The 24,722-nt window shown below is 47.9% G+C and overlaps 1 long non-coding RNA gene across 1 annotated transcript in view; it reads right to left on the reverse strand.

Annotated features, from left to right (window-relative positions):
* LOC133226886 (uncharacterized) overlaps positions 1–24,042 on the reverse strand; it is a 68,209-nt gene extending 44,167 nt beyond the window's left edge. Inside the window, exon 1 of the long non-coding RNA XR_009729657.1 lies at positions 23,241–24,042. This is a non-coding gene — a long non-coding RNA (uncharacterized LOC133226886). The remainder of the gene's footprint in view (positions 1–23,240) is intronic.
* Positions 24,043–24,722: the final 680 nt, after the last annotated feature.

Below are 24,722 nucleotides of genomic sequence, written 5' to 3' on the forward strand. Positions count from 1 at the left end.
ATTGTTTTGAGGCATGTCTCCTACTTCTGCTGCATGGTTTTATTGCTAAGCAAGCCTGCTTAGTTTTGTGGTTAAGCAAACCTGCTTTCTTGAGTGATCTTTAACTTACTGTGGTCTCCCAATGCCCACTAAAGTTCCCTCTCCATTTACAGTCCCTTAAATGGGGTTTCTGAGCTATTGATTATCCAACTCTATCCCTATCAAGAGTAGACTCCAAGGAGAGGGACACTATTCAGGCAAACCTGAATGCCTGCTCAGTGAGAGATGACTGCCTGTGCTTATGTCCCAGGTGTGTGTGTGTGTGTGTGTGAGTGTGCATGCATGTGCACACACTTGCATAAACATGAGATGGGATTGCTTGTGCAGCCAATGCCTACTCCCCAGGTTTGAGCTGTGGCAGGACCTGACACCCCATCTGAGGGCTGTGCCTGACTTTGGGGGCCTCCCTTCAAACAGAGACAGCCAACTGGACCCAATGTGCCTGCTGGAGCCAGCCTCACAGCTGCTGCTTCCATTACAGGGAGGTGCCTGGCTCCAGTAGGGACCTCGTGGCATCAGCTGGAGGTTCCAGCCCCAGGCCAGGGCATGAATGGGAAGAGGGATTCTGGGCGGAGATAGGAGGGGAGGTGGACCCAGAAACACTGGTATAGGGATAGGCTGAGAAAACAATGCTGGGCAGGGAGTTATGGAGCGGTGATCAAGCAGCGATGCGGTAAAAAGGAGAAACAGTTCAGAACAAAGTTGTCACGGACAGGGAAGAGGTAGAAAGCCAGGGGGAAGGGCAAGAGGGAATGGAGACCACAGCGTTGGAAGCAATAGAAACAGAGAAAGGGAGAGAGGGAGAAAGAAACAAAGAAATTCAAGAAAGAAAAATTAAGGTAGGAAGTAGATATTCAGAGATGGGAATAAAGTCACAGAAAGAGGAAGTAGATAAACTAAGAGAATCAGAGGCAAATAGGGAAATAGTTGTGATAAATAAACAAGGAGCAAAGAGTGGTGGCAAATGAAACAGTGTGTGCTGGAGATGGGGTAAGGAGGGGGAGAGCTGGGAGGGATCTTAAGATCTACCACACTCAACCCCCACCCCTGTTTTCCAGATGAGAAAACGGAGGCCCAGCACATCAGTGGCAGAATCAGGTTTCAAACATACAGGTGACAGAGATAGTGAAAGGGGAAAGACACCTGAAGAAAAGCTGAGAGCCCCACAGAAAGCCCCAAAGAGAGAGGATCAAGAAGAGAAGGGGAGAGGGTGTGGTGCCTGGGGAGACCTGGGCACCCAAAGAAGTGAATACGTGGCCTCTCCTTCAGCTGGGGGGCTGGCATGGGCCCACAGACCCAAGGCCTTCCTACCTGGTCCAGGTCGTGGCTGAAGGCAGAGACACGCTGTGGGGGTGGTGTGGCTGAACAAACACTAACACGGTGAATCCACGTCCACACACTCCCATCTAACCCAGTGACTTGGCTCCTCAGACCTCTTCAGATTAAACCAATAAATCTGAAGGAAGCACCCTGCAGGTGGGCACATGGGCAGGCCTACGGACCATCAGCTGACAACCAAGGAGGACATGGAATAATTGTGAACGATAGATACCAGAGGTCACCTTTTCTCAGCCAGGGACCAGGCCGAGCAGGACGTAAGAACAGTAACACTGAGGGTGCTTAACAGTGAAGCATAGTTTTCATGATTGTGTAACCGCACTAGTGAACGCTGCTTACAAAGCTGCAGAAGTATAACACACATTTTAGAAAAATGGTCTCAAATCCGTAGTCCAGCAATGAATTCTGAGGGTACAAGAACTCCCTGAGAATTTTTAACCATGCGTTTTCCTCGTTGCTGTTGTTCAGTCACCCAGTCATGTCAGACTCTTTGCAGCCCCATGGACTGCAGCACACCAGGCCTCCCTGTCCCTCACCATCTCCCGAAGTTTGCCCAAGTTCATGTCCATTGCATTGGTTATGCCATCCCACCATCTCAGCCTCTGGCACGCCCTCTTCTCCTTCTTCCCTCAGTCTTTCCCTCACTTGACATTATTTTTTAAATTATCTTCCCAGCTACAAAAGCAAATGATTTCCTTTTCAGTGACAATTCAAAGTTAAAAGAGGTTTTCATAGATTAAGACTTGAATTTATTGGTTGCTGTTAAGGGCTGACCATTGAGTGGGTCAGCCAAACACGTGTTGACCTTTACTTCCCCTTTGCCAGGCCTGGAGTCCACATGGGGGCTGGCCTAGCATAGGGTTTTATAGGACAGAAAGGGTTAGGAAGTTACCCACATGAAGGATCAGGGCAGCGCCTGTGATGAGAGACTGGTTATATATGATCAACTAAGTAAATATATTCAGCATAATGAAAGTCAGTTTTCTCACTGTGGGATGAGGGAGTTACAAATATGGAAAGAGAAAAATAGAATTTTCTGTGTGGTATTGTAGCGGAATTTGAGGTAGTGAGATGAACGCATGATTTTCCGGATAGATAATGCTCTCTAGCTCTCTCCACTGAGAGGAGATGGGAGCAGTAACATTTCAGTAGCAATGAGAACACCCTTAACACTTAGCTTCTAAAAGGAACTGGGGCTCCTTGTAGAAAAGGCTGATTCCAAGCCTGGGACAAGGAAAGAACAAGATGAGCCCAGAACAGCTTGTTATTCTGGAAAGTAGAGATGTGCTCAAAGAATGATGGGGATATATCAAAAGGACACAGAAGTCACTGGTCAAATCTGGAATACTCTGCGTGTCAAAATAAGTCATAAGAATAACAGATTATAATTCGTTGAATAAAATGAGAAACCAGAAGTCTAGTCAGGGAGGGAGGGAAAGGAGGGGAGGGAGAGAGAATTTGATGTCCATGGGATATTGATACAGTTTCACAATACTTCCCCACAAAATACTTTTTCATCACAAATGGAGAAGGGGTCATTTTCTGCAGCAATTTTCCTGTGGAGAAACTTGGCAAGCACCATTAGAGTGATCAAAGTGAACATCACCAGTAATGGAGCAAATGAAATCCACCTGATGGAAGGCACTGTGAAGAACGCAACGTCACTTCTGTGATGTTTCTGCTCAAAATGATAACCACGAGGGAGCATCAGATGAACCCAAGTTGAAGGGCATCCATCCTAGGAATAACTGGCCTGTAATTCTCAGAATATCAAGATCATGAAAGTCAGGGAAGGGCTGGGGGTCCATTTAAGCCTGAAGGAGACAAAGAGGCACGGCACAACACAGGAGTTGGAACTGGATCCTTTGGCTCTAAAGGACATGATTGGTACCATTAGGACTTACCTTATGGTCCAGTGGTTAAGAATCCGCCTGCCCATGCAGGGGACACAGATTCAGCCCCTGGTCCGGAGGATTCCACATGCTGGAGAGGGAGGGGGCAGGGGTAACTAAGCCCACATGCTGTAACTAGAGCCCTCGTGCCCTGGAGCCTGTGCACCATAGCAAGAGAAGCCGCCTCGACGAGGCCGGCGCACGGCAACCAGAGTCGCCCCTGATCCTGAAGCTAGAGAAAGCCCGAGTGCAGCAACCAAGATCCTACACAGCCAAAAACACATAAATAAATAAAAGTTAAATATAAAAAGTAAAGGACATTACTGGGACAATTAGAGAAAGATGAATCGGGTCTAAGGAGTACAGTAATGCATACATGTTCATTTCCTGATTTTGATGGTCTTATAGTGGTTATGTAGAAAAATGTCCTTATTTATAGGAAACATGAAAATATCCTTTCAGGAGAAAATAAATTATGGGTACTATCAACTTTTCTGTAAATGTGAGATTAAGAGTTTTTTTTAAATCTTCCTACAATGAAACTCCCAAATAAAGAGTTTTTCATATGAACAATGCCAAATTTTCAAGGAATAAATAACCCCGAATAAATTCAATACTTCCATACCAAAATCAAAGTTGATGTGATAAAGGAAAATTGTAAGCTTATAGAATATACAAACATGTATGTAAAAATCCCAAATAAAAAATACAAGCTTAATCTAAGGCAACAGACTCCAGGGCCTTTCTTGAAAGCCAACTGTCCGACCCCATGCCCCTACCTGGTGGGTCCTCCACTCCCTAAGAGGCAGGAGAGCCCTTTGAGAGGTGATGCAGCCTGGGCCATTGAGGACTTCCCAGAGCAGGTGGCCAAACTACCCCTGGATTGGCTACTCCAGATTGGTATATGAGAAAGACATGAACTTCTCTTATGTTTAAGATGTTATTATTTGGGGGTTTCTGTCATTTACAGTTAAATCTTAACTAATATTGAGCAATAAATAGCAGATTAAAGGAGAAAAGCCATATTTTCATTAGGTAGACTTAAAGAAAAAGGATTAAGTAAAAGTCAATGTTTGTTCATAGTTTTAAAAAAAACTTAAAGCTGACTCAGAACAGACAAAAAACCTCCTAAAGCTAATAAATAATACCTATACAACCTACGCAAGCAAATATTATAGTCAGCAGTGAATTGTTTTTTAAAACATCCTCTTTAAAATTAGGAACAGAACAAGGATTCCTGCTGTCACAACTTCTACTGAATCCAGTTCTGGATTCCCAAGGCAAGGCAATACAATAAAGAGAAGAGAAGAGAAGTGTAAAGTTATGAAAGGAAGAAAGTAGGGAATTCCCTGGTGGTTCAGTAGTTAGGACTCCGCACTCTCGCTGCTGAGGGCTCTGGTTCCATCCCTGGTTGGGGAACTAAGATCCCACAAGCTGTGTGGTGCAGCCAAAAAAAGAAAGAGAGGAGGGAAAAAACAAAATTCTCGTTGTTTACTGATGATATTATTTTCTACATGGAATCTACAAACAATCCTGAAACATAATTAATACAGTTTAGCAAATGGGAGAATATAAGATAAATACATTACTTAAATTTAAGATAATTTAAATTTAAATATAAGATAAATACATTATTATAAAAAGCAACAGCAGTTTTATATACTGGCAACATAAAACTCAAAAATGTAATTTTTCTAAAAGATGCATTTATAAACAACAAAACAAAATTTTATGTGTACCTTGAAATAAATTTAACAGAAGACATCAAGCTCTTTTGTGAAAAAATATTTTATTGAAAAATTTTGTTGAAAAACATTTTAAAAGACTTTTTAAACGTGAGGGATAGTGAAGAATCATGGATAAAAACTCATCATTAATTATCAGTGTCAATTATCTCCAAATTAAGTAATAGATTTCATATCATTACTATCAAAATTCCAGCAGACCTTTCAGAGAATTTTGCAAGTTGATTTCATTGTGTTTTTCTAATAGGTAAGCAAAAAAGCCAAAACACTCCACCACCCCCCACCCCAGCAAAATAAAATCAAATGAGGAGCCTGCTCTACTGGGTATTAAGACATCATTAAACCATAGAAATTAAGAAAGTGTGGGTGTTGACACAGGTGGTAAACAACTAGAGCAATGAAACAGAATAGAGACCCCAGAAACAGGTCCTTGAAAACACAGAAACTTGAGCTATGACAGCTGCATTGCAGACAAAGAAAGGACCATTCACAGAGTGGTGTCGACACTGCTGGTTAACTTTCTGCGAAAAAGGAAGTGTGAGCTGCACCTCACACCATGCACCGAAATGAATTCCAGATGGATTCAGAACCTAAATTTGAGTGCCAACTTTTCCGTTAATTTTTTGGAAAACATATAGGAACATTGCTTTATGAACTTAAGAGAAGGACGTTTTAAATAAGATGTTAAAAATGCAAACATAAATGGAAAAGTGCAATACATTTTATTGCTATGGAATTTAGAACTTATGCTCCTCAAAAGATACCATAAAGAAAGTGAAAAAAAGGAAAAAAGAAAGTGAAAACATGAGTGCAAAGTGGGTGTGGCAAATTTTATTTTCCAAAGATGACTGCAATGATGTCTCCTATCATCAAGAAGCAGAGTCCGCGTCCTCTGCCCTTGGATCTGACAGGTGTTTGTAACTGCCTTGACCAATAGGGCGCAATCAAAGTGGAGATGTGTTGATTTCCGGGTCTAGGTCATAGAAACACAGTATATGTTGAGCTCCCTCCCCTGCTTCTGGCCTCCTCCCCCACTCCCCACCTGTACTTTGCAGGTGACACATTGTTACTTTTTGCTTCAGACCGCTGCCTTCACCATACCTGATATGCTGATGTTTGCCGGGGCTCCGTTTCTCCAGCTGTCCCAGCAAGACCCTCCCCAGGCAGCCCCAGGCCTGAGCCTTACTGTGGGTGTATACTTTCACAGTCTCCAACTTGAGAGGTGGAGAGAAGCACAGAAAACAAAAGTCAAAGGCATATCCAACCTCCACTCAGGTGAGATGGATGATCTGGAGTACGCACACGTGAGAACATGTCCCCACCACTGCCTGGCACTGTCCTCTGGAGTCATGCCCAGTAAGGGTGGAAAAGGTTGGGACTTAGAGAGTTCAGTCTTCTCTCTACCCTTGATGTGCTGTGTGACTCTGAACCTGTCAAGTGGCCTCTCCTGGCCTCAGCTGCCTTAACACCAAGTTCCCTCTCTTTGTTGTTTTCACGCATACAATAACTAGCAGGAGGCCTAAAATATAGAGCAGGTGCTCCACAAATGGAGTTGAAGGAATGGCCTCTTGCTCTGACCCCAGCGTATTTCCTACCCAGAAAACTTCTACTCATTCATCAAGACCCATCTCACATATCACCCTTGCAGAGTGTCTCCCCAGTGACTCAAAAAGCTACCCAGGGCTTTCCACATTTCCCTCCATCACAGTATGGAATTCTGTCTTCTATCTCAGCTACCCCTGAGAGCCTCTGCATTTTAATACACTGTCTAAGTTTGTCATAGGAGCAAGCCTCTTTTAATTGTGTGGCTGCAGTGCTTTTGGAGGGTGATCCTAGGAATAAATCAGGCAGTAGGGAAAGTGAGGAGAAAAATTAATAAAGCTCAGTCTCCCTGGGGCCCCTGAGGTGTCCATAAGGCAGAGCAGGCTCCTGGGAAGGTCTTTTTCCTGGGCAGAAAATAGAAATCATGTCTGAACCACCTCTGAGTCCCAGGGCCTGGCACAAATAGGTATCAGGAAATGGCCGCTGAACTAATTATTTAATCAACACATGATGAAATTTGTTCCTTAAAGAGGACCCAGAGGGGTCTGCTCTGACTGCCAGCCACTCAGCTTGCTTTACCAGCCAGACTGGGAAGTGAGCCCCCAGGCTCTGAGATTCCTGTGAGTGAGGGCAGTCACCAGGCTTTGGGGAAAGTCCTCGGCTTCCAGACAGCTGTTTTCTCAGTTGATCTCATGATACACGTGAGTCTTTAATTTTCCAGCACTGGCAATATTCCAGTAGTGCCATACTTTTTTTTCAAGTAAGAGCAACAGATAAATTTATCCTCATATATGAGAATATTAATTATTATCAGTGCTGATTTAAGTGCATCTGTGTACTTTTCATGCCTTGGTCAAAATGCACAGGGTAAGCTCTCGATTATCTTCATGTGGCTTGTCCATGGCAAGTGTGGATTCCCAGGGGTCTTGCCTGGGCCTCCTGAGCCACCTCCCCCTCTCATCTCATGCTAAGGACTCAGTCTTTACAATTTAACCTGAACCAAAAGAAATCTGGTGTCCTGAGGCTTGCTTAGTCCAGCCCAGCTCAGTCCAGCTCAACTTGAACTGAACTCAGACACAAGGCAGCCCGTGAAGCAAGCTGCAGCCCCTGAACGAGCCCCATTGTGGGAGCTAGTCTGTCCCAGCACCCCTCTGCCTGCTTCCTCATTCTCATACACTTCATCCTGGGACTCTGTGTTTCAGAAAGACCCCTGTGGCTATAGATGAGCCGGAGAAAGACAGACTGAGGCCAAAGACCAGTGTCTCAGTTGCTGTGATGTCTGGCCCTGGATCCCTCGGTCCACCCCCCAAGTTCTAGAGTGGGACACCACAGGACACCATTCCCATACCTGCTGACAGCTTCCCACTCCAAGAGACATCCTCTATTTTCTGCCCAGGAAAAAGACATTCCCAAGAGCCTGCTCTGCCTTAGAGACACCTCAAGGGCCCCAAGGAGACTGAGTTTTATTGATTTTTCTCCTCACTTCCCCACTGCCTAATTTACTCCTAGGATCACCCTCCAAAAGCACTGCAGCCACACAATTAAAAGAGGCTTGCTCCTTGGAAGATAAGCTATGACAAACCTAGACAGCGTATTAAAATACAGAGACATCACTTTGCCGACAAAGGTCCTTGAAGTCAAAGCTATGATTTTTTCCCATAGTCGTGTATGGATATGAGAGTTGGACCATAAAAAAGGCTGAGCGCAGAAGAACTGATGCTTTCAAATTGTGCTGCTAGAGAAGATACGAGTCCCTTGGACTACAAGGACGTCAAACCAGTCAATCCTAAAGGAAGTTAACCCTGAATAATCATTGGAAGGACTGATGCTGAAGCTGAAGCTCCGATTCTTTGGCCACTTGATTTGAAGAGCTGACTCATTGGAAAAGACCCTGATTCTGGGAAAGGTTGAAGGCAGGAGGAGAAGGGGGTGGTAGAGGATAAGATGGTTAGATAGCATCACCAACTCAACAGACATGAATTTGAGCAAATTCCAGGAGATAGTGGAGGACAGAGGAGCCCGGAGTGCTCCAGTCCATGGAGTTGCAAACAATCGGACATGACTTAACGACTGAACAACAACAACAGCAATAACAACCACATTCCAAAAACTGTGTGTATCCAAGTTCTTATATCAGGATCTGCTTTTGCAGGGACTGCAAAGAAGGCACCCTAGGAGTACACTGGTGCAGCTGTGCAGGGGAGAGATGATAAGGGCCTAACTAAGGAGAGGAGCTTTGAGAATGCAGAGAACTCACTGATCCCAGAGGTGTTTTAAAGATAGAATGAATGAGACCTGGCAACTGATTAGATATAGGGGACTGCGTGGGCAAAAGGGAGGAGGCAAGAGTGGCATCCTAGTTTCTAATTCAATCATCACCTTTACTGTGATAAGAAACGATGAAGAAGTAAACTTGGCAAAGAAAGGTTTGAACATATTACAATTTCAAATTTTACATATATTATAGCTAATCCTCATACCAACCTTGTAAGATATTCATAAATATATTGATTTCCCGTAATGTCATAAGTAAAAACAAGATTTAAGGTGTCTGGGCTTCCCTGATAGCTCAGTTGGTAAAGAATCTGCCTGCAATGCAGGAGACCCTGGTTCAATTTATGGGTCAGGAAGATCCCTGGAGAAAGGATAGGGTACCCACTTCAGTATTCTGGCCTGGAGAATTCCATGGACTATACAAAGAGTCGGACACAACTGAGCGACTTTCACTTTAACTATAGGATATTATAAAAACACACGTGGGTGTATCTATAGTATTGAATACCAACGGGATGTTAAAGGCAGTTGTAAAAATGGTGATGTAGAATATTTAATGCCATGGAAAGATGTTCCCAGCATTTTATTAAGCTAAAAAAATCAGCCCATAAGAGTATTTATAGATGAGTGCTAACTGTGGGAGTATGTGTATGCATGGGTATATATAGTGGATTCCAACTGCAGACCACTCAGATCTACCAAAAAGGTGATAACTTTTTTGGGGACTAAATTTAATTTCTATTATGAACTCCCATTATGTGAGGTGGAAACTTAATCTCAGTCATTTCACCCAAACAAACCACCCCCATCTCCTTTCACCTGTTATATATATTAAATATATTTTAATATATATTTAAGATATATTTTAAATGTATATTTTTATATATATTCTGAAAGAGATACTACCAAAAAAAATTAAAAATGATTATCTTTGGGTCATACATATATATATATATATATATATTTATGGTGCTTTACATGTCTGTTTCCTAAAATATCTGACATTAATATGTAAATTTTTTGTAATTGATGAAAAACTTATTCTGAAGAAATTATTTAAAGGGCATAACATTTTAAAAAAGCTTTTAAAGTAGGTGTGGGAAGAACCAAGCACAGGAATAAAGCTGCAAGTATCTAAAGATGGACGAGTTTTCTCCGGGCAGGGCACGAGCTTTGCTTTCGGCTTCCCAGCAGCCAGTGAGTGTGAGAAGCCCATGAGATTGAAACAGACCAACTGCTCAGAAGGGCTGCTATTCTTAGGCCTAAAAGCAGACAGGCATTTCTGCCAAGATCTGTTAGACACATACTCTTCATCTGCTTTTATACAGAGAGGAAACTGAAACTGGGTGGTAAAATGTCTGGCCCGGTGATGCAGCTACAAAGAGGCGGAGCTGGGGTTTGAACTCATAGAAGAACCCTGCAGAGTGAGCCTTCTAAACCATGAGTCATAGAAGGTGGTCAAAGCTACAAGCTTCCAGCTACGGGATAAAAAGTCCTGGGGACATAATGTTACAGAATGGTGCTGCTAAGTCGCTTCAGTCGTGTCCGACTCTGTGCGACCCCATAGACGGCAGCCCACCGGGCTCCCCTGTCCCTGGGATTCTCCAGGCAAGAACCCTGGAGTGGGTTGCCATTTCCTTCTCCAACAGAATGGTGACTATAGTTAATAATTTGTTGTTGCTGTTTAGTCACTTGCTAATAAGTAATGTCCCCCTCTTTTGCAATCCCATGGAGCCCTGCCAGGCTCCTCTGTCCATAAGATTTTTCCAGGCAAGAATACTGAAGTGAGTGGCCATTTCCTTCTCCAGAGGATCTTCCCAACCCAGAGATCGAACCTGCATGTCCTGCATAGACAGGTGGATTCTTTACTGCTGTATTGCAAATTTGAAAGTTGCTAAGAGAGTAAATCTTAAAAGTTCTCATCACAAGAAAAAAACAAAACTTACTGTTAACTAAACTTATTGAGATTATCATTTATTTTGCAATATATAGATATGTCAAATCATTACATTGTACAGTTACAACTAATACAGTGTCATATGTCAATTATATCTCGATAAGATAAACCACATCAAATTGTGTCATTCTTAGGCTCAACACCTCCAAGGGCTCCTTTTTTTTTTTTTTTGATGTGGATCATTTTAAAATTTTTATTGAATTTGTTACAATATTGCTTCTGCTTTATGCTTTGGTTTTTTTGGTCATGAGGCTTGTGAGATCTTAGCTCCCTGACCAGGGGTCAAACCCACACCCCCTGCACTGGAAGGCAAAGTCTGTTTCTTTTTCCAATAATTGTATTTATTTATTTATGTTTGGCTGTGCTGGGTCTTTGTGGCTGTGTGCAGACTTTCTCTAGTTGTGGCAAGCAGGGGCCATTCTGTAGTTAAGATGTCCAGGCCTCTCATTGCGGTGGTTTCTCTCATTGCCGAGCACAGGCTCTAGGGCATACAGGCTTCAATAGTTGCAGCACATGGTCTCAGTAGCTGCAGCTCCTGGGCTCTAGAGCACAGGCTCAGTAGCTGCAGTGCATGGGCTTAGTTGCTCCAAGGCATGTGGGACCCTCCCAGATCAGGGGTCGAACCTGTGTCTTCTGCATTGGCAGGCAGATTCTTTACCACTGAGCCACCAGGCTGGCCCTGGAGAAATCTTAACCACTGTGCCATCAGGGAAGTCCCTCCAAGGGCTCCTTAATCCATTCAGGGCAAACAAATCAAAGTCCTTACAATGGCCTCTTAAGCCTCAGCAAAGTAGCCCAGTAACTGCCCTGCCCTCATATTCCTGTTCCCCTTCTCCACCCCATCTAGCCAGGTAAGGCCCCACCTTATGGCCTTTGCCCCAGCTGCTCCCCTGGCCAGGAACACACCGCCCATGGAATTATGTATATGGCCAACTGTCTCACCTCCTTCAATCACTGGCTCAAATGTCCTCCTCTAAGGAGTCCTACATCAACCACCCTATTTAAAATTGTAACCCATTCCCCTCCTCGCACCCCACATGCCCCCTTGCACTGCACAATGTTTATCCATAGCGCTTGTCACCATCTAACACTCACTATGCTTGCTCTTTGTCACCTGCTCCCTCTGCTAGAAGGCAAGCTCTGCAAGGACAGGATTTGTGACTTTAGTTAACTGGTGTTACTTAGTGCTACCGACAGTAGAAGCTAACCACTTGTTGATGCTCAAGCGAATGCTCCTCACATTGCTTGGCACATAGTAAGTGCTCAGAGAGTGTGGCTCTGTCTTAGGCGGGTCAGGGGTGGGGCCACTTCCTATGCATGTGTTGTGTTGGGTCAGGCACTGCGGATGCGAATTATGTGGTCCTCAGGGACTTGCCATTCTGATGGGGAACATGTGCCAATAGCATAAGGGGAAGAGCAAGACAAATGTTTTAGAATGTCAAGATAAGGGAGAATTTTCCTGTGGGTTTTCTCACTAAATGCTCATAAGACCCACAGCCAAGTATGAAAAGTATGCTTTACACCTGAATAAAGTGAGGCTCCATGAGTCAGGTAACCTGCCTGAAGTCAGTTTAGTGAGTGAGTCATTCAGATCCTGGGAGATCTTGGAGGGTTGTAGCAGAGCCGCCAGTTGAAGGGTAGAGTGGGATAATAGAAAGAGAAGACTGGACTGCATATTCTAGGGTGGTGGCCTGCGGGTGTGGGCAGCCAGAATTAGGTAGGGGCTGTTGTGTCTGGCTTGCCATGCTGGCCCATGTAGCAAGGGTCCAGGGACGCACCTGGAGACAGGGTGTGCCAGGCCACTATCAAGATGGGGTGAAGCCTGTAGTCATGGAAACGGCCTCTCCCCTGGACTCAGTCCTCACGGCCAGAACTGGCTCCTTGACCCCGCCCTCTTGGGTCTGCTCTCCATTGCAGCTTCCCTTGGTTCTGGCTCCTCCGTAGCCACCTCGGCCACTTGGCCAAGAGCCTGTAAAAGCAACTTCCAGGCCCCTTCACTCAATCTGCTTTGAGCCTGACATCCACTGGGTCCTTTGCCCATGCTTCTTAGCAGTTTAGGCTTAAGTAGGGCAACTGGCCACATACGTAATGATAAGATTGATCCTCCTATGTTAAATTTTTTAATTAATTAATGGTATTAATTTATGGCTGTGCTGGGTCTTTGGTACTGCCCTTGTGCTCCCTCAAGCTGCAGTGAGCAGGGGCTACGCCCTAGTTACGGTGCACAGGCTTCTCGCTGAGATGGCTTCTCTGTTGCAGAGCACAGGCTCTGGGGTGCTGAGGTCAGTAGTTGTGGCCTGTGGGCTCTAGACCGAGGGCTTCAGAAGGTGCGGCACTTGGGTCTAGTTGCCCCGAAGCATGTGGACTCTTCCCAGACTAGGAATCGAGCCTGTGACCCCTGCGTCAGGAAGTGGATTCTTAACCACTGGACCATCAAAGGACTTCTTTGATTTTTTTCTTTTATTTCTTGTGCTGTGATTGTTATAATTTATATAAGAGCTAAGATTTATTGAGCACTAACTATGTACTTTTAAATTCCTTATTTAGAAGGAGGTGGGAGGGGGGTTCTGGATGGGGAACACATGTGTGCCCCTGGCTGATTCATGCCGATGTTTGGCAAAAACCACTACAATATTGTAAAGTAATTAGCCTCCAATTAAAATAAATAAATGAATTTTTTAAAAATAAATAAAATAAATAAATTCCTTATTTAATTTCATTCTCATAATAACCTTACAAGATAGGAATTACCTCTCCCTTTTACTGAGGACCTGTGATTTATGAAAAGCCACTATTGATCTGCCTGAGATTAAATCATTCACTCCCTCATCTTTTCATTTATTTACTCTTTAACTCATTTTGGAGCATCTCCCCCTGCTCCCCAGCCCCAACCCTGCTCCCAGCCTATGTCAGTCTGAGAAAGTATAGGTGGCATTTGACACAGATCTGATTTTTTTAACAGGCATTCAGAGTCCACCTCTAGTAGTTTATTGTGAGCCTTCAGCGTTGGGTTTTATCCATGGCTTAGCATTCAATTCTTATAACAGTGCAGGAGGGAATCTTTTGTCCCATTTTACAAGAAAGAAAACAGAGGCTTACAAAGGGGAAGCGGTTTGTGTCAGACTACCCCACTGTGGGGGGCAGAGCCCAGGATCCAACGGGCAGAAGCTCACAGGTTCAATTCCCACCTCAGGCTTAACATTCCAGCCTCACCTATGCTCCTGGTTCTCTCACATCCCTCTGGCTAGGTCCTGGGGTCTGATCCCTCTCAACTGAAGCAGCCCTGAGATCCAATAGCCCAGCTCCCAGCAGGCTCTGCGGGAGGACACTAGTGGAGAAAAGCGGCCCCTTGGGGAAGCCATGAGTGCAGCCCTTGTTTGGGGGCCGCTCCCTGGCCAGGGCACCCCAGCTATCAAGGAGAGGAGGGGGCCCAGGCTGCCCCACACAGGGTCAGGGTGAGGTGTCTCCAGGCTGGAAAACGAGGGGCAGCCCTCCCCATGGGTCATGGTTATGCCCCCTCCCCGTCCTGTCCCTCTCAGGAAGTCCAAGGTAGGATGCTGTGGGTCCAACATGCTCCCCCCTACTGTGCTGGGGTGCCTGCCTGACAGAGGAGCCGTGCGGGAACTCAGGCTGGCCAAGGCTTTGGGAAAAACTGAGACCACCCCTCAGCAGGGCTAAGGGGACTGTGGAAGGGGAGGGGCCTCTCAGATGGGAAAGGGGTCTGGAGAGAAGCTGGAGAGGAGAAGGCAGAAAAAGCAAGGAGCGAGGAACAGAGGGAAACACAGACGCAAAGAGGAAGCAGAGACAGAGAGAAAGGCAGGAGAAGAAAAAAAGACAAAGCCAGAGGCAGAGAGGCCAAAAGACAGCCACGGAGAGGGAAACAGAAGAGGAACACAGTGACGAAGGGGAGAACAGCACAGAGAGAGCTGCCCGAGCAAGAGGGATTCCTCCCTGCCCCCAAGTGCGGGGGCAGGGAGAGGCCTCGGGCAGCTCCTCAGCTGGAGCTAGCCAACCGGACTCCAGGAAAGAGGCAGGAAAGCCTGCATCTGGAAGCACTCAGGGTCCCTCCAAGAGGAGGGTGTGGGGAGGGAGTCAGACATGAGCCATGTCTGGAAAAAGAAACCGGCAGAATTTTGCAAAGGCTGAGTTGGCAGTGGGCAGGAAAGTTACACAGACTGGATTCTCTGGTCTGGGATTTCTCAGTGGGCAGAGACGACAGAGGTCCCGCCCCATCCATCCCATTTGTCTTGGGCTCTGCAGGAGGACTGGGTGGGTCCAGTTGTCAGAGAGAAGCCTGCCCCACCTCTTTGTAGAAGGAAAACAGACCCAGGGTGGAGGGTGGGGATTGGGAACATCTGGCCTGAGGTCACAGAGTTTCTAGGTCTTCTATACAGGCAGCCCCTCTCCCTCATTCATCCATGTGGCCATTCATGATTCAACAGGCATTAACTGAACACCTGCTTTGGGCTAAGACTACGGTGCCAGGTCCTGGGGTACTTTGATGATTAGCAGAGGCCCCTGCCCCTCAGGCTTCCCTGGCGGCTTTCCTAGTGGCTCAGACAGTAAAGAGCCTGCCTGCAATATGGGAGGCCCGGGCTCAGTTCCTGGGTTGGGAAGATCCCGTGGAGAAGGAAATGGCAACCCAACTCCAGTATTCTTTCCTGGAGAATTTCATAGACAGAGGGGCCTGGTGGGCTATGGTCCAAGGGGTCACCAAGAGTCTGAGCAACTGAGCGACTAACACTTGAACTTTCTGCTCCCCAGAGCTCACAGTCTGATGGGGGAAGCAAGCCTGACAACACAGTGGGCTAGATGCTGGGATAAAGGGAAGCTGTGTGGTGTGCAAGCCAGTCTGGGGATCCAAGGGCAGCTCCCTGTGGGGGCCTATCAGGGCAAACTGAGAGGTGGGTAGGAGCCATCCACAAGGAGAGGGGAGGGAGAGTGTGCCGGCACAGGAAACTGAGCGAAAAAAGTACAGATGCATCCGAGTAACAAATTCAGCTCCCTGTGCACTCCGGTGCACAAGGAAGCTATAATTATTTTGTTTGTTACTAATCCGACTTTCCTCCCAAACCACTCCTGCCTTGGTCAGTGGGAAAACATTACATAATGTCATCTAATGTGGCTTCAAGTTGAATCTGATCTGATCATTAAACAGTCTCTTTTTGGTAATATTCAGCCTGCCTTGTACGAAAACATTCTATCCCTCAGGCAGCTTTCACCTCCACCTGCCTCCCCAGCTGTGTGGGGAGGTATGGGTGTGCGGGCTAAGTCGCTTCAGTCATGTCCAACTTTTTGCGATCCTATGACTGTAGCCCTCCAGGCTCCTCTGTCCATGGGATTTCCCAGGCAAGATTACTGCGGTGGGTTGCCATGCCCTCCTCCAGGGAATCTTCCCCATCCAGGGATCAAACCTGTGTCTCCTGCGGCTCCTGCATTGCAGGTGGATTCTTTACTGCTGAGCCACGGGGGAAGCCCATGTGGTGAGGAGAAGGACTCAATGTGAGCAACCAGGCAGCTATAGGATTGTCAGGAAGAGGCAGTCACCATCAGTACTGCTTGCTTCTCCAGGGCAAAGCTGGGTTCCTTAAGGGAGGTCTCCAGCCCAGGTCACGCGCCCACTGGTGGCCCTGCCTCATCTGGCTCCACCTTGGCTTGTGGTACCTGCAGAACCACAGTCTCTGCCTTGTTCTCCGTCTAGCCCCCTGCCCAGGACTCTATCCTTCCAGGCCTTTTAGTTCACTGGGTCTTAATTCAGTCTCCAGGTCCCTTGGAGTTCAGGACAGCCCAGGGAAGCACATGCTCAAGCCGTACTCTAAGTTCAAGTTTACGAGTGCACATGCCTGTTGCTGCATGGTATTGCATGGAATGAATGAATGCACCATCTCCTATCCTTGTGCATTTCCCTCCAATTTTTCACTATTATGAACAATCCTATAACAAATATCTTTGTGCCGTCCTCTCTGTGCACATGTGCTGGTGTTTCACTGGGGTAGATTGCAAGAGGTGAAGCATCGGGTCAAATACACCAAGATAGTGTGCTTTTATAGTCTGATAGAGTCTGTCAGTTGGGCTCCAGAAAGGCTACACCAGCTTACACTGCCAGCAACTCTCATTAACTCTGGATATCATCAATATTTTTCAAAATTTGTGACCTTTATAGGTGAAAATGAGTTTCCAGGTCAGCATTCATTTTGAACCGGGGGAGACTGCCCCTGGGGCTGGAGAGGGGGATCTGGGAGGAGTTAGAGAAAGGAGGATGGAGGGTATGTGGAGTGGGAAGGGCTTGGACCTGTCACGGGACAGACACCTGGACACAGCTATGGTGGGGGATCCTTGAGAAGACGGAGCCTCGGGAAGAGGGAAGAGGCAGCTAGGTGAGGGAAGCCGGTCACTGGCATCAGGTGGGGTGTCTGAAGAAGGAGGGTGTGTCTAGAACACTCAAGGTGATAAGAGGGCCAGCCGGTCAAGACCAAGTCAGAGGTATTTGGCGAGGAGCTCACCGCGGACCTGTGGAGAGCGTGGTCAGTGGCATGGTGTGTGTGCTAGACTGCACCAGGACAAAGCAGGGGAGAGATCAGGGACAGTAAAGCACTCAGCTCTGCCTCTGTAAGCAGAGACTGGTCCTATTGAAGTCCATCCACCTGCAGGCAGGGCCCCACCTCCTGCGAGAAGCGGAAGCCATCCTGCTTCTCCCTCCGTCCTCCCCTCTCCCCAGCACCCTCTCAATCCCCAGGGTGAGTGGGAGGTGCCCTGCTGCTCCAACTAATAGGGTTTCTCATGGCCAGCATTGTGGAGGAAGGGTATGGAGTAGAAGGTGATGATTCGAGATGAAAAATCTGAAGAGCTAGCAATTCTCCCAACAATTCCACTCTTTATCTGAAAGTTAAAGGTTATTAGTGGGTATAGAAGTGGGAATAGCTTCACCGGGAAAGAACAAGAACAAAGAATTCCCTATGTGTTGTTCCTGACACAGAGCAACTTTGGTCACTGTCCAGGTTCTCTCTTACCTGGGGATACTCTCCTCTTTGCTCTCCCCAGATGTGGCACCCTCATGCCAACCCTGCAGAGATGGGACCTCCTTCCCAGCACCAATGATGACAGCCACACAAGAATATTGGGTCAGGCCCAAATGCTTCTCTCACAGTAGCTCTGTTAACCCTCATAACAATCTGATGAAGAGAGTAAAGGGTCTCATTACCCCCATTTTACAGGTGGGAAAACTGAGACTCCGGGAAGTAAAATGATGAGCCGAAGATCACCTAGCCAGGAGTCTGCAGACACTAACTCCAAAACCTCTTGTGCTTCTAAATCCCACCTGGTCAAGCTCCCCTAAACCAGGCTCTTCGAATCTTGGAGTCCTGTTAACTGCCTGCTCTGTCCTTGGGGCAAGCCCAGGCCTGACCCCTTTCCTCCCCACTTCCTGAGGCAGAGGTTCTGTTGTGCATTAGGGAACAATGTGGCAACATGATAGAATGGAGATTTTTTTTACTGTCTGCATGACCTTGGGCAAGTCATTCTCCCTCTGGGGCAATCACTTTTGCCTCTATAAAGTGGGCGTAATAATCTAACCTGCTCGGACCATGGTGACAAGGAACTGAATTGCACAGGAAGGACCAAGTGACGTATCTCATCCCAGAGAGTTCCATTCCTTCTTTCCTCCAGTTTCCATTACTTCCCTCAACCATTCCCTGCCACAGAGCTGGTCCTCTGCATGAATCTATCCTGTGATGGTCTTTCTGTGAGGTCTGAGCAAGGACTCATGTTTGCTTTGCGAGGCACAGAATGTCTCCTTGGCTCCTGACATTTGACTCTCCCTAACCTTTCAGCCTGAGGAGACCCTCACCCCAAGATGCTGATGGAACCTGCCAAAAAAAAGGGCTGGAGTCTTAGTCAACTCCAGGCTTACTGCTGGGGTCTTCATCTGAAATGCACACCTTGATTTAAAGGCTGATGGGCCAGTAGCACTTGCTGGGTCTTTTTTCAGTGTTCTCTTGTTCATTTCAAGGAGGTTTCTCACGTGGGCACACATTCTAGCACAGAAGCCTCGTTCACACTCTTACACACACAGTTAAGCCCACAGTCACACATACTCTTTGCCAAGGAGTCGCCTACTACCAATTGAGCAGCGGCAGGAGAGGGTGATTGCTGTCACAGCGGTAGGCAAGGATGCAGAATTTCAGCCCTCACTCCAAAAAGGGTGAGATGCTTTTAGCTGGAAAGGGCTTTGAGCCAGTACAGAGGAGAAAACCTCAACGATACAGGCTTGAGCTGGAGAGAGGGATGGCCTACCTCAGCCATGCTCACGAGTGCAGAAGTGTAGAAGCAGAACTTCTGCTATGGGTGGACACAACTCGGGTCAGCTCCGGGTTCTCTCAGACACTTGAGGGTTTTCCCCTTCCCCTCCTACCTGGGGCACTGGAGCTCTGGAAGCAGGTAGAATTCACAGTGACATGCAAGGATAAGGGCAGCTGTCCTTGGTCACTTTCGTTCCACAGTAGCAGTCCCCACGGTCCCTCATTCCCACTAGTGGCTCTGGTCACCAGCACCTCTCCCCACTGGCATCCGCTGAAGGGTCCACATTCCCATCTGAACAACGACCATCGTAAATCTGGGCAAAAGGGTCTCCTGCCTGGGTCGTGCACTCTAGAGCCTCCTGCGTATCACAGAGATCGAAATGCAGGATGTCTAGTCTGGTAAGAAATGATTTTGGAAGCCTGCTAACTGAGCAAACAAAAAGACCAGACATGGAAATAAGAGACAAACTGCCCCCATCCCTGCCAGGCCAGGCCCCAGTGCCACAAATGCATGACTGGGTAAGCGTCAAGCATTCCAAGGCACACTGAGGTGTCAGGAGACAACGAGGCACCAGAGAGGCAGACCCCTCCGCCCGCTCTCACACACCCTGGTGGGCTCTCAGTTCGCCCCCAGCATGCCTGGACCCCAGGATCAGCACTACTGGCACCATTAACTTCACAGCAAGCCTGAGTACCCCTCAGAGGGGCTTTGATGCGGTAATTAAATCAGGGCCAATGGGAGGGATGGTAATTGAGTGCCAGGAAGTGAGGCGGCAGCTTCAAGGTCTTGGGGGGAAACAGAAGTACAGAGGCATTCACATGGGGCCTGGCCAGAGCTCCAGGGACAGCACGGGGAAGGGGACAGGAGCCCCAGCTGTGGCTTCTTCCCAGACTCACCAAAACTCAGAGCTGGAGGTCCCAGCAGCCTCTGTATAGCTGGGAAGGCCGGTCCAGAGGGAAGCGGGGACTCCTTCAAGAGCACACAGCTGAGCTGGTGTAGCAGCCAGACCTTCAGTAAGTGGGCTCTGCCTTCCTCCCCAAGCACCATAAAAGCCCTAGAAGTTCTAGGGCAGTGACTTGCTCCCCTGTGGCTGGGCTTTGTTTCTTCATCATAGCATAGCAATGTTAATGAGACTGAGTCTTGGCCCTAAGCAAGGCCCTTCATTTCTGACTACAGCTCCCATCCGCAAAAGACGAGTACAATCTGAAGAATACTTGGTCAAACTAGTGAGTCCAGCACATAGGTTTCCTGCTGGTTCGTCTCCTTCCGTCTCACCTGACCCATCTCCCCGTATCCCCAGACCCACACAAGGGAGCAGGCAGCCCAGGTCACATCTCAGTTTGTGATAAATTCAAGGGCAGGATCTGGGTTCCTCTCCTCCTTGTGTTCTAATATCCAGCGTGGAGCTTCTCACAGAGGCCTGCACAGCACTTGGTGAATGAATGAATCAAATCTCTTTTGCCTGGAATAATCTTCTCATGTACAACAGGGCACAGCGCCAGGAGAGACGTGTAGGATGGAGAGTTGGATGGTATAAAGGGTGTCCTCCCTTTGTCCCTCCAGCTCTGTTTTCTACTTTTCCGAGCCCCCTGCCCGGGCCCCAGACCTGAAGGGACTGCATCACCAGCTCCAGTGTCCTCTGGCCTCCAGTTGGGCCAGCTGATGGGGAGCCCAGCAGGAGGGGGAGGGAGAGGAAGGGAGGAAGCTGCTGGGGGCCTTACTCCTCACTGCAGGAGCCTCAGATGGGCGGGTACATCTCTTGACAAAGGGCATGGCTTCTATCAGGTCCCCTCTTCCCGGATCCCATTAACATTTCATCCTACGTCTCCTCAGGCTCCAACACTAACCATCCCACTGTTCCTAACTCTCAGGCATGACAGGGTCCTGTGTGGTTTCCCTTCATTCCGTCTTTATAAATAGTCCCTTTATGAAGCCCACCTTGAATGATCCTGGCTTTACATGTGAATCTCTTTTCTACTGGCACCTTGTCTGATACAAATGGGTAACTGGGGAGATGATTGGATGGCTCGATGGATGGGTGGATGGAACTAGTATAATGTAGCCATTAAAAGCCCAAGTCTTGGATTTCCCTGGTGGCCCAGTGGTTAAGAATCCACCTGCCAATGCAGGGGACACGGGTTCAATCCCAAGGGTCCAGGAAGATGCCACATGCCTCGGAGCAACTAAGCCCATGTACTACAATGACTGAAGCCCACATGCCCTAGAGCCTGTGCTCCCCAAGAGAAACCACCATAATGAGAGGCCCACTTGTCGCAACTAGAGAGCAGCCCCTGCTCGCCAAAACTAAAGAAAGCCTGTGTGCAGCAATGAAGACCCAGCACAGCCAAAAATTAAATAAATAATTTTCTTTTTCAAAGTCCAAGTCTTGTGGCCTGGATTTGTATCTTAACTCAACCATCTACTAGATGTCTGAACTTGGACAAGTTATATAATAGCTCTAAGATTTTGTTTACTCAGCTGCAAAGTAGGAATAAAAGCAATCAGTTACAGGGCTGTTGTGAGGTTTGAATATGATGATAAATGCAGAGAGTTGAGCATCTTGCTTGGCACATAGTTGGTGCTCAATAAATGGTCACTCTTGCTACCATGGCTGGCAGGTCAGGTGATACGAGGAGGGCTCGCATGCTGCCCTCGGCTGGAGCCACCTGAAGTTCATGAACAGGGAGGTCAAGGCAGGTTTTGGCGTGCAGCACCTGTGAGTTCTCTCCCTGGGAACCGCCAGTTTCCCTCCCTTCCCCGAGGCTGGCTGTGGGCACTCCTAACTTGGTTCTCCCTCCTGCCCTCAGAGCTGGGTGGGCAGACAGCTCTCTTTTCCAGGTGTGCCCATGACTTGGTCTTCTTCCTCTGGAGTTGGGAGCATGGATGAGTCCTCAGTGACATTAATGACTATGGCAGTTCAGAGGAAGCCTCTAGACACTGCAGTCCCTTGCAAGCTTCCCACTCCCACCTTCAGGAGGCCCAAGAAAGGTCAACAGCGGCAGGTCTTTCTGTTAAGGAGCATCCCAGAGTACGAGTCCCCCAGTGAGGCCAACAGGGGTCCCTAGAGCAGGGCCTGCCTGAAGCAGGGAGCACTCCTCCCCATCAGGGAGACTCCTACCCTGGAGGAATAGTCCTAGACCCCCTTCCCACTCACTTGGAGACTGCGATGCCCACCCACGGAGCGGCCACACATGCTCCCTCCCACCCCAACAGTCAGTGAAAGTTCACCATGGCCCCCTCTGAGCCAAGGACCACCCTGGGTATGGAGAGTGCAGAAGAGGCAGGCGTGGTCTCAGCCCGCCCTGCACACGGCACAGATCCAAAGGAGGCCACAGCGGAAACGGGTGCATTCCAGCCCTCCCTTCAGAGATGTGGACAGAGTCCCAGGGAGGGGCAGACCTGCCACCCAGCACTTGGGAGCAGAGCCTGTCGCAGCTGGCTTTCCAACCACCAGGCCAGTGTCTTTCCACCTCTTGAGTCAGTATGAGTTGCAGGGAAGGAAACAAAGTGGTCTGTGGCTCAATGTCAGGAAATTGAAGAGCTTTAGAAACTGACCTGAGTTCAAGGCCTGGCCCCACTACCGACTTGCTGGGACGTATTATCGGGTCGCCTAATCTCTCTCAGTTTCAATTTCCTCAGCTTTGAAATCAGAATAATAACTCCTTCCTTTCAGAGGATTCCCTTGAGACTATAGAAAGAACATTCTAGGTTGTGCCTGAATAATGTCTTAGGAGGAACTGCATGAAATTGCCAGTTTTTCAAGTAAGAGTTTCACCTCATAATTATCGTTTTGTTAGTATTAGCATCATTAACTCTGTGCATCTTCTACAGGTTATTTTATCTCTCGGCCTCCTCACCACCAAAAAACCGAGATGACATACAGAGCTATTGAAACCTGGCACATAGGCGCTCATTAAAGTTTCCTCCTGCTCCTTCCCCTCTTCATGCAGTTACTTCTTTCGTGGGAGGCTACATAGGAAGCTGTCCTCCTTTCTGAGTATCATAGCCCCACGGGGATAAAGATGAAATCGTGACTGAGACATGGGAAAAGAGTCAAGATCTAAAATCATCTTCGCAGAAAAGTTTAAACAGTTAAAATAAAACAAGAAACACACAAGCCAGGTCATTTTTAAAAAGTGGCACCATGCAACCTACCAAGTTGTGATGGCCTTGGGGACAGGAAACCAGAGCTCTGTGGCTGGAGCTTCTCTCTCCTCTTCTCCCTCGGCCCAACCCTCTCCCAGCCTCCCCGAGGAGCATTTAGCCAGAAAGTCAGTTCACTGTGTTCTAGGTCACAGCTGAGCAAACAACCAAAATGTCCTTTTGGCAGCTGGATGCCACTTGGATCCAGCAGAACTGAAGATTCCAGATTGAGAAGGTCCCGGCATCTCTGAGTCCAGCCTCCCGCCTCGATAGGCGTAGCTGTCGCACTCTGCACTCTGAAGGCAAAGCCTGGTGTTCTCCCAGGATGGAGATGCTCCCCCTCTTCTAATGTCCCCTGCAAGACTCTCTCAGGCCAGTCAGGAGCTCCTTTCATTTGTCCCATCACAGCCAGCGCTTGCTTCCATGATCCATTAATCCATAGCTCCTGACAGCATCACTGTGTTGGTTCATATGTGCTAGTAAAGAGGACCCAGGTACCAACAGAATGGACCCTGGACACTCCCCATTTGTCTCACTGGATTGTTTAGCATCCAGCCTCCCCACCAGTCTGATCCCAGATGAGGCTGGACCCAGGTGAGGCTGGACCCAGGTAAGCCTGGAATTGTGAAATTGTTAGTCACTCAGTCATGTCTGACTCTTGGCAGCCCCATGGACTGTAGCCCACCAGGCTCCTCTATCCATGGTATTCTCCAGGCAAGAATGCTGGAGTAGGTTGCCATTCCCTTCTCCAGGGGATCTTCCCAATGCGGGGATCAAACCCGCATTTCCCGCATTGCAGGTTGATTCTTTACCATCTGAGCCACCAATGGTTCAATGTTTAATGAATGGATAAATGAATAAATGAATAGCTATGTGCCACAGGTGGAAAAGGCAATGGCACCCCACACGAGTACCCTTGCCTGGAAAATCCCGTGGACGGAGGAGCCTGGTAGGCTGCAGGCCATGGGGTTGCTAAGAGTCGAACTCGACTGAGCAACTTCACTTTCACTTTTCACTTTCATGCATTAGAGAAGGAAATGGCAACCCACTCCAATGTTCTTGCCTGAAGAATCCCAGGGATGGGGGAGCCTGGTGGGCTGCCGTCTATGGGGTCGCACAGAGTCGGACACAACTAAAGCGACTTAGCAGCAGCAGCAGCATGCTCCACAGGAACAAGATGCTCACTGCTTCACAGGGAAACCATGTCTCTGGAGGAACAGGTTGGAGGTGGTGAACAGCTGGCCCTCTAGGTCTCCTTCTGCCTCCCGGGAGGCACCGTCTATTGGAGAGGCCATGAGCCTTCCCACACACGCCTGGGCTCCAAACCAGTTGCTGGGGGATCCCCGGGTCTGGAAATTCCCTGGTGCCTGGCTCTGGGCTTTCTTGTTCCACCCTACCTCCCCACGAGTCTGGACATTCTCAGCACCATTTCTTGGAAGGAGATATTGGCTCGTGAACACAAGTTCTGGAATTCAGTACAGGAAGTGGCCGTAT

The sequence above is a fragment of the Bos javanicus genome, chromosome 15 (assembly GCF_032452875.1).
Source record: "Bos javanicus breed banteng chromosome 15, ARS-OSU_banteng_1.0, whole genome shotgun sequence".
NCBI classification, from domain to species: Eukaryota; Metazoa; Chordata; class Mammalia; order Artiodactyla; family Bovidae; genus Bos; species Bos javanicus.